General features: G+C 48.9%; 1 long non-coding RNA gene across 1 annotated transcript in view; it reads right to left on the reverse strand.

Moving 5' to 3' along the window:
• Positions 1–6413, reverse strand: part of LOC140421546 (uncharacterized) — a 28455-nt gene extending 22042 nt beyond the window's left edge. The window contains exon 1 of the long non-coding RNA XR_011946899.1: positions 6234–6413. This is a non-coding gene — a long non-coding RNA (uncharacterized lncRNA). The remainder of the gene's footprint in view (positions 1–6233) is intronic.
• Positions 6414–8432: the final 2019 nt, after the last annotated feature.

The raw sequence follows: 8432 nt of genomic DNA on the forward strand, positions 1-8432 counted from the left end.
ATGAGGATAGAGGATTGTGTCCCGGGGGTGGTCCACAAGGACCAAACTGGGTTTGTGATGGGGAGACAGCTGAATACGAATATACGGAGGCTGCTAGGGGTAATGATGATGCCCCCACCAGAGGGGGAAGCGGAGATAGTGGTGGCGATGGATGCCGAGAAAGCATTTGATAGAGTGGAGTGGGATTATTTGTGGGAGGTGCTGAGGAGATTTGGTTTTGGAGATGAGTATGTTAGATGGGTACAGCTGTTCTATAGGGCCCCGATGGCGAGTGTGGTCACGAATGGACGGGGATCTGCATACTTTCGGCTCCATAGAGGGACAAGGCAGGGATGCCCTCTGTCCCCATTATTGTTTGCGCTGGCGATTGAGCCTCTGGCAATAGCATTGAGGGGTTCCAGGAAGTGGAGGGGAGTACTCAGAGGAGAAGAACACCGGGTATCTCTGTATGCGGACGATTTGCTGCTATATGTAGCGGACCTGGCGGAGGGGATGCCAGAGATAATGCGGACACTTCGTGAGTTTGGAGAATTCTCAGGATATAAACTGAACATGGGGAAAAGTGAGTTGTTTGTGGTGCATCCAGGGGAGCAGAGCAGAGAAATAGACGACTTACCGCTGAGGAAGGTAACAAGGGACTTTCGTTACTTGGGGATCCAGATAGCCAAGAATTGGGGCACATTGCATAGGTTAAATTTAACGCGGTTGGTGGAACAGATGGAGGAGGACTTCAAGAGATGGGACATGGTATCCCTGTCATTGGCAGGGAGGGTGCAGGCGGTTAAAATGGTAGTCCTCCCGAGATTCCTTTTTGTGTTTCAGTGCCTCCCGGTGGTGATCACAAAGGCTTTTTTCAAAAGGATTGAAAAGAGTATCATGAGTTTTGTGTGGGCCGGGAAGACCCAGAGAGTGAGGAAGGGATTTTTACAGCGCAGTAGGGATAGGGGGGTGGGGGGCTGGCACTACCGAGCCTAAGTGAGTACTACTGGGCCGCCAATATCTCAATGGTGAGTAAGTGGATGGGAGAAGTGGAGAGAGCAGCGTGGAAGAGATGGAGAGGGCGTCCTGTAGGGGGACTAGCCTACAAGCTATGGTGACGGCCCCATTGCCGCTCTCACTGAAGAAATACACCACAAGCCCGGTGGTGGTGGCTGCTTTGAAAATTTGGGGGCAGTGGAGACGGCATAGGGGAAAGACAGGAGCCTTGGTGGGGTCCCCGATAAGAAATAATCATAGGTTTGCTCCAGGGAGAATGGATGGGGGATTTGGAATATGGCAAAGAGCAGGAGTAACACAATTGAAAGATCTGTTTGTGGATGGGAAGTTTGCAAGTCTGGGAGCGCTGACCGAGAAATATGGGTTGCCCCAAGGGAATGCATTCCGGTATATGCAACTGAGGGCTTTTGCGAGACAACAGGTGAGGGAATTCCCGCAGCTCCCGACGCAGGAGGTGCAGGACAGAGTGATCTCAAAGACATGGGTGGGGGACGGTAAGGTATCAGACATATATAGGGAAATGAGGGACGAGGGGGAGATTATGGTAGATGAGCTGAAAGGGAAATGGGAAGAAGAGCTGGGGGAGGAGATTGAGGAGGGGCTGTGGGCTGATGCCCTACGTAGGGTAAACTCATCGTCCTCTTGTGCCAGGCTAAGCCTGATACAATTTAAGGTGTTACACAGGGCGCATATGACTGGAGCACGGCTCAGTAAATTTTTGGGGGTAGACGATAGGTGTGCGAGATGCTCGAGAAGCCCAGCGAATCAATGTTCTGGTCATGTCCGGCACTACAGGGGTTTTGGGTGGGGGTGACAAAGGTGCTTTCGAAAGTAGTGGGGGTCCAGGTCGAACCAAGCTGGGGGTTGGCTATATTTGGGGTTGCAGAAGAGCCGGGAGTGCAGGAGGCGAGAGAGGCTGATGTTTTGGCCTTTGCGTCCCTAGTAGCCCGGCGCAGGATACTGTTGATGTGGAAGGAAGCCAAGCCCCCGGGGGTGGAGACCTGGCTAAATGACATGGCAGGGTTTATAAAGCTGGAAAGGATTAAGTTCGTCCTAAGGGGATCGGCTCAAGGGTTCACCAGGCGGTGGCAACCGTTCGTCGAATACCTCAGAGAAAGATAGAGGGAATGGAAAAGAAGAAGACAGCAGCAGCAGCCCGGTGGGGGGGGGGAAGAGAGGGGGAGGGGGGGGAAAGAGAGGGGGAGGGGGGGGAAAGAGAGGGGGAGGGGGGGGAAAGAGAGGGGGAGGGGGGGGGAAAGAGAGGGGGAGGGGGGGAAGAGAGGGGGGGGGAAGAGAGGGGGGAAGAGAGGGGGAGGGGGGGAAGAGAGGGGGAGGGGGGGGAAGAGAGGGGGAGGGGGGGGAAGAGAGGGGGAGGGGGGGGAAGAGAGGGGGAGGGGGGGGAAGAGAGGGGGAGGGGGGGGAAGAGAGGGGGAGGGGGGGAAGAGAGGGGGAGGGGGGGAAGAGAGGGGGGGAAGAGAGGGGGAGGGGGGGAAGAGAGGGGGAGGGGGGAAGAGAGGGGGAGGAGGGAAGAGAGGGGGAGGGGGGGAAGAGAGGGGGAGGGGGAGGGGGAGGGGGGAAGAGAGGGGGAGGGGGGGGAAGAGAGGGGGAGGGGGGGAAGAGAGGGGGAGGGGGGGGAAGAGAGGGGGAGGGGGGGAAGAGAGGGGGAGGGGGGGGAAGAGAGGGGGAGGGGGGAAGAGAGGGGGGGGGGAGGAACCAGAAGGACTCTCAGGGTTGTTAATATATATGTATAATATGTATAGGTTGTTGTTATAGATAATTGTATATTGGACTGTTAAATCATATTTTTGGAGAGTGTTTATCTGAGACAAGGCAGTTGCCATTTAGTTTTAGTTTTTGTTATATATTATTTATTTTTTGTTTATAAAACAGGCCATTGTTATTTGTACTGTTATATTACTGTGTAAAGGATACACAATGTACGGTGATGTTTGGCCAAACATTTTCAATAAAATATCTTTTTTTTAAAAAAAGCATTAAAGTAGACAAATCCCCATGGCCAGATGGCATCTATCCCAGATTACTGAGGGACATAAGAGATGAAATCGCTGGGTCTCGAACATAAATCTTTGTGTCCTCATTGGTCACTGGTGAGATCCTAGAGGATTGGAGGATAGCCAATGTTGTACCGTTATTTAAGAAGAGTTGCAAGGATAATCCGGGTAATTATGGGCCAGTGAGCTTGACTTCAGTGATAGTGAAATTGTTGGAAAAGATTCTCAGAGATAGGATCAATGCACATTTGGATGCGAATGGTTTTATTAGCGACAGACAGCATGGTTTTGTGCGAGGGAGATCATGTCTCACTAATTTAATTGGGTTTTTTGAGGTGACAAAAATGATTGACGAGGGAAGTCTACATGGACTTTAGTAAAGCATTTGATAAGGTCCCTCATGACAGGCTGGTGCAAAAACATAGATCACATGGGGTCGGGGTGAACTAGCTGGATGGATCCAGAAATGGTTTGGCCATAGAGGGTAGCAGCAGAAGGGTGTTTTTCCGAATGGAGGTCTGTAACTAGTGGTGTTCCACAGGGATCAGTACTGGGACCTCTGCTCTTTGTAATATATATATAAACGACTTGGAAGAAAACATAGCGGGTCTGATTAGCAAGTTTGCGGATGATACTAAGATTGCAGGAGTTGCGGATAGTGATGAAGATTGTCAGAGAATAGAACTGCAGAGATAGGCTGCAAAATTAGCTAGAGAAATGGCAGATAAAATTTAACCCGGACAAATGCAAGGTGATGCAGTTTGGTAGATCCAATTCAGGTGGGACCTATAAAATAAATGGCAGAACCATCAGGAGCAGAAACACCGAGAGATCTGGGCATGTAGGTCCACAGATTCTTAAAAGTGGCAGCACAGGTGGAAATGGTGGTAAAGAAAGCATATGGCATGCTTGCCTTCATAGGACGAGTATCGAGTAAAAGCTCGAAAATTATGTTAGTTATATAGAACTCTCGCCCACACAGAACACGTGTAGGGTTTCTCTCCGCTGTAAATGGTGTGATGGTTTTTCTGTCTGTGTAACTGCTTAAAGCTCTTTCCACACTCAGTTTACTGGAACACTCACTGTGTATGTGTGTCTCTGTGCTTTTCCAGTTACACTGATGTTTGAAATCTTTTCCAACAAACAGAACAGACATAGAACATGGAACGATACAGCGCAGTACAGGCCCTTCGGCCCACGATGTTGCACCGAAACAAAAGCCATCTAACCTACACTATGCCATTATCATCCATATGCTTATCCAATAAACTTTTAAATGCCCTCAATGTTGGCGAGTTCACTACTGTTGCAGGTAGGGCATTCCACGGCCTCACCACTCTTTGCGTAAAGAACCTACCTCTGACCTCTGTCCTATATCTATTACCCCTCAGTTTAAAGCTATGTTCCCTCGTGCCAGCCATTTCCATCCACGGGAGAAGGCTCTCACTGTCCACCCTAGCTAACCCCCTGATCATTTTGTATGCCTCTATTAAGTCTCCTCTTAACCTTCTCTCCAACGAAAACAACCTCAAGTCCATCAGCCTTTCCTCATAAGATTTTCCCTCCATACCAGGCAACATCACGGTAAATCTCCTCTGCACCCGCTCCAAAGCCTCCACGTCCTTCCTATAATGCGGTGACCAGAACTGTACGCAATACTCCAAATGCGGCCGTACCAGAGTTTTGTACAGCTGCAACATGACCTCCTGACTCCGGAACTCAATCCCTCTACCAATAAAGGCCAACACTCCATAGGTCTTCTTCACAACCCTATCAACCTGGGTGGCAACTTTCAGGGATCTATGTACATGGACGCCTAGATCCCTCTGCTCATCCACACTTCCAAGAACTTTACCATTAGCCAAATATTCCGCATTCCTGTTATTCCTTCCAAAGTGAATCACCTCACACTTCTCTACATTAAACTCCATTTGCCATCTCTCAGCCCAGCTCTGCAGCTTATCTATGTCCCTCTGTAACCTGCTACATCCTTCCACACTGTCGACAACACCACCGACTTTAGTGTTGTCTGCAAATTTACTCACCCACCCTTCTGCGCCTTCCTCTAGGTCATTGATAAAAATGACAAACAGCAACGGCCCCAGAACAGATCCTTGTGGTACACCACTTGTAACTGAACTCCATTCTGAACATTTCCCATCAACCACCACCCTCTGTCTTCTTTCAGCTAGCCAATTTCTGATCCACATCTCTAAATCACCCTCAATCCCCAGCCTCCGTATTTGCTGCAATAGCCTACAGTGGGGAACCTTATCAAACGCTTTACTGAAATCCATATACACCACATCAACTGCTCTACCCTCGTCTACCTGTTCAGTCACCTTCTCAAAGAACTCGATAAGGTTTGTGAGGCATGACCTACCCTTCACAAAGCCATGCTGACTATCCCTGATCATATTATTCCTATCTAGATGATTATAAATCTTGTCTCTTATAATCCCCTCCAAGACTTTACCCACTACAGACGTGAGGCTCACCGGTCTATAGTTGCCGGGGTTGTCTCTGCTCCCCTTTTTGAACAAAGGGACCACATTTGCTATCCTCCAGTCCTCTGGCACTATTCCTGTAGCCAATGATGACATAAAAATCAAAGCCAAAGGCTCAGCAATCTCTTCCCTGGCTTCCCAGAGAATCCTAGGATAAATCCCATCGGGCCCCGGGGACTTCTCTATTTTCAGCCTGTCCAGAATTGCCAACACCTCTTCTCTACGTACCTCCATGCCATCTATTCTAATAGCCTGGGTCTCAGCATTCTCCTCCACAACATTATCTTTTTCCTGAGACAAACAGTACTCCTTCCACATTCAAATACCGATGATATTCAGCTTAAAAAAATTGAGTGACTCTGTCAGACCTTGATGTTTGGTTTGAATTTTCTGTCAGCCAATTCTCCACTTCCAATATCCTGTAAAAGGAGTTTATAAAAGTCATCACTGTAAGTCCAGGATAGCAATTCTGAACAGACAATTCTAGTTTCTCTGGAACATTTTTTCCTCTCTTGTTCCCCCAAAGCTGTAAATCCCCGTCCCACACACTCTCCCTGGGCTGAAATCCAAACCCATCTCACCATCTGCACCATTTCTTTCCTCCACTCCCAGTTTTCTCCCCCCCTCTCCTCTGCCTGGGTTCAGTTCTCCAGCTCCTGGCTGCAGACTGACAACAAATCAGTGGGTCTTATTGGGGGGGGTTGGGGCCTCTACTCACCCGCCTGAGTCCAGCTTCACACCCGCACTGTGTATGCTCCAACTCATAATGGCTGGGGAGTGATTGACGCCGATAGGAAGAAAGTAATCCGGGTCTGGATTTTCCCTGCAACCGGTCGCCATCTTGGGAAAGGACGTCGGGTCTTTTGTTCTTGGAGCGGAGCGCTGGGGCGGCCATCTTAGTATGGGAAGAGGGTATGGGCAGGGCTTCCTCCACTGTGACAGGCGCGGGTCAACCGGCGACCACCACCATCTTGGGAATGGAAGTCGGGTCTTTTCTTGGCGCGGAGCGCTGGGATAGCCATCTTGGTTAGGGAAGACGGGGTGGGCGGGACTTCCTCCCCGGTGACAGGCCCCGGATCAACCGGCGAACGCCGCCATCTTGGGAATGGAAGTCGGGTCTTTTGTTCTTGGAGCAGTGCGCTTGGGCGGCCATCTTAGTACGGGAAGAGGGAGTGGGCGGGACTTCGAGGGAGTGGGCGGGACCTCCTCCCCGGTGACATCACCCAGCGGCCGCCGCCATCTTGTGGCGGGATTTTCTACCCGGGTCTTTAGTGAAGGACAATGAGCTGGAGCTGAGGTTGAAAAGTGTTCAGAGGAACGTCTGAAATCAGATTTACAGCCAGATATCTGTAAGAACCACAAAGTTCACATTCAGTATGTTTGGCAAATGAAATCACAATGCTGCAAACACTCAGTTCTGAAGAAGAATCAGGTTGCATTGGAAATGTTAACTCTCTTTCTCCCTTCACAGAAGCTGCCAAACCTGCTGAGGATTTCCACAACTTTGTGTTTTCACTTCACATTTCCAGCTTCTGCAGTGTTTTACTCAAATTATCATTATGGTTTTGAAATTGTGTTACATTACCAGTTCAGAGTAATATAATTGTCACCATTTAAATGTCCAAATCAATAATTATTTGTTTAACTGAGACTGGGCTGTTCAGCAGCAATGTCAGAAATCACTTCACAAAATATAGTGAAATCTGGAATTCTGTTCAGATTCAGTCAACAGAAACTATAAAAACTGAGATTGATAGAAGTTTGTGACATGAAAGTATTAATGGTTATAGAATCAAGGGAGATGGATGGATTTAACAAACAGATCAGGCATCTGCAAACTGGAGCTCAATGTTTGCGGTTGAACCGATTCTGTTTTTGTTTTGAAGGTGGTGTTCGGTTCCTGTCCTGTCGATTATCTCCACACCCATGGGTAATTTGCTGGAGGTGGGATAATAACCTTTATTGGTGTCACAAGTAAGCTTTCATTAAGTAACCTTGCAGACCAAGGCAGGCCAGCAGCACGGGTCAAATCCCGTACCAGCCACCCCGAACAGGTGCCGGAATGTGGCGACTAGGGGCTTTTCACAGTAACTTCATTTGAAGCCTACTTGTGACAATAAACGATTTTCATCCATTTCATTTCAAGTAACTTTCAAGCTTGAAGGGCCAAAAGGCCTCCTCCTGCTGCTATCTTCTATGTATCTTCTATGTAACACTGCAATCAAGTTACTGTGAAAATCCCCCAATTGCCACACTCCAGCGCCTGTTGGGGTAAATTGAGGGAAAATTCAGAATAATAATGAATGTCCAATTCAATTTACAATTCACCTCACGTCTTTTGGGACTTGTGGGAGACCCAGACAGACACGGGGAGAACGTGCAGACTCCGCACAGACAGTGACCCAAAGTCCCTGGTGCTGTGAAGCAACAATGCTAACCACTGTGCTACCGTGAAGGGGGAGAGGGTTTCTGCAGTGACACAGTCTTGTCTGATCCCAGTCTTCATTGAGATAGTGTCTGGGGTGTTTCCATTGATGAGAATATGGCTTGTGTGTCATCGTGGTGGAGGATGGTGGACAAGTTCTGAGGACAGCCACATTTGAGGAACATACTGAATGAAAGATCACTTTGACAGTGTGAAGTGTTTTTGTGATGTCAGAAAAGACCTGTGAGGGGCAGCATGTGGCACAGCGGTTAGCACTGGGACTGCTGCGCTGAGGACCCAGGTTCGCATCCCGGCCCTGGGTCACTGTCCGTGTGGAGTTTGCACATTCTCCCCATGTCTGCGTGGGTTTCACCCCCACAACCCAAAGATATGCAGGGTAGGTGGATTGGCCACGCTAAATTGCCCCTCAATTGGAAAAAAAAAAGAATTGGGTACTCTAAATTTATTTTAAAAAAGGAAAAGACCTGTGAT

This window comes from Scyliorhinus torazame, chromosome 5 (assembly GCF_047496885.1).
Source record: "Scyliorhinus torazame isolate Kashiwa2021f chromosome 5, sScyTor2.1, whole genome shotgun sequence".
Taxonomy (NCBI): Eukaryota; Metazoa; Chordata; class Chondrichthyes; order Carcharhiniformes; family Scyliorhinidae; genus Scyliorhinus; species Scyliorhinus torazame.